Source organism: Lonchura striata, chromosome Z (assembly GCF_050655825.1).
Source record: "Lonchura striata isolate lonStrDom1 chromosome Z, ASM5065582v1, whole genome shotgun sequence".
Taxonomy (NCBI): domain Eukaryota; kingdom Metazoa; phylum Chordata; class Aves; order Passeriformes; family Estrildidae; genus Lonchura; species Lonchura striata.
In genome coordinates, this window is record NC_140740.1 from 12,339,420 (window position 1) to 12,341,242 (window position 1,823).

Below are 1,823 nucleotides of genomic sequence, written 5' to 3' on the forward strand. Positions count from 1 at the left end.
AACACAAGGTGGACATCTCAATGTGCATGATATGACTTCCCAAATTCCTCACAGCACCAGTTATAAAAGACCTTAAAAGTAAGGAAAATTAATGCATTTGTTTGAAGGTGTCTGTTAGGACACCAGAGGGGACAGAGCAGGAAGAGGTTTGTTTTGTCACTGGGTTGCAGGTGGTTTCGAGTGGTGTCGATGGACAAGTCCAAATCAGAACACATGCTGAACGTACCAGATTCAACAGCACAGGCACTTCCTCGCTCTGTCCTTGGCAGGAGCTCCGCGCGTTCCTTATTTGTGACGGGAAAGCGCTGAATTAGGCTCCGAACGGCGTGTTTCGTACAGAGAGCCAAGTCACAAGTCATGACTGCGTGTGCCTCTGACACATCCTTCTTCCTTACAGTCAGGTATCGATTGGCTCCTTTTCTGTCAGGGGGAGGGAAAACTTATTTTAGGAAAAAGGAACCTACTCTAGGTTAACTTTTATCTGTCAGGGTATGAGATGCTAAGCAAAATCTTTGGAAAAAAAACAGAAATCACAGTGAGAACCTTTTTTAATGGAGCCATTAAATCCACAGAGTATAAAATCATGCTGTCCCAAAATGCATGTCACAAGCTTTTCCAAGCATGCATACAGCAATGAACAAAGATGCTCATATCTGTAGCTACTTTTACACTTTTTTCTCTAATACTATTCCTTGCAGCAAGTTGAGGATGTTGAAAACATCAATCAGGTTATCATTAGTCTTGAAATTCTATCATCTGCACCAAAGAACTGAAAACTGTACCCCGACTCACCCTTTGCTTTTAGATACCAGTCCAAGAGACTGACAGAGCCGGTGAACAAATGCTCTTTCAGTACTAGTGAAACTAGAAGGAAATTCCATCTCTAGAATGATAAATAATAATGAAAAGACAGTAACAATGCAACAGGCAGTAATCTTGACAACTCAACGTTACAGAACACAGAATTGTTAGGATTGGAAGGGAGACCACCCAGTGCAACCCCCCTGCAGGGTCACCTGGAGCAGGTGACAGAGGAACACATCTAGGGTTTGGGATGTGTCCAGAGGGGGAAATTCAATGCTTTCCCTGGGCAGCAGTTTCAGTGCTCTGCCACTCTCAAAGGAAAGAAGCTCTCCCTCATGTTCAGGTGGAACTTCTTCTCTTTGAATTTATGGCCATTGCTCCTTGTCCTGTCACCAAAAAGCCTGCACCGCCTTCCTGGGACTCATCTCGGAGATATTCATATGCATTAGTGAGATCCCCTCTCAGTCTCCTCTGGGCCAAACAGGACCAACTCCCACAGCTCTCCTGATGAGAGACCTCCATCTCAGTGGTGTCTGCCGGACCCGCTCTATCAGCTCCCTGTCTCCGTGCTGGGGAGCCCAGAGATGGACACAGCACCCCAGCCGTGCCTCACCAGGGCCGGGCAGAGGGGCAGGATCCCCTCCCTGACCCGCTGCCAGCGCCCTCCCCACACCCGCAGCTGCCCCCGGGCCGGGCCGTGCCGCGCACCCGCCTCGTCCCCGCTCCGGAACCGCTCCAGGGCCAGCTGCGCCGCTATTGCCACCACCTCGTCCACGCCGGCGGCCCCGAGGGGCTCGGCCCGGGCGCGCACCGCGGCGGCGGCAGCCCCGTCCCCCGCAGCCCCGCCGGGCTGCCGCCGCGGGACCCGCCCGTGTCGCGACATGGCCCCGACACGGCCCCGCGCGGCCCCGCACGGCCCCGACACCGCCCGGACCCGGGGCCGCAGCCGCTCGGCCCGAGGGCGCCGCCGGGGCGGGGCGGGGCCGGCTGGAGCCGCCCGCAGCCGAGCCGGCCCCGGC

The 1,823-nt window shown here is 54.5% G+C and overlaps 1 long non-coding RNA gene across 1 annotated transcript; it reads right to left on the minus strand.

Annotated features, from left to right (window-relative positions):
• Positions 1-226: 226 nt before the first annotated feature.
• LOC146763642 (uncharacterized) lies at positions 227-1,329 on the minus strand. Its single transcript, XR_014951641.1, has 2 exons — positions 793-1,329; positions 227-420 (listed from the first exon to the last, which is right to left on the minus strand). It is a non-coding gene; the product is annotated as an uncharacterized LOC146763642 (long non-coding RNA).
• Between the last annotated feature and the right edge of the window lie 494 nt (positions 1,330-1,823).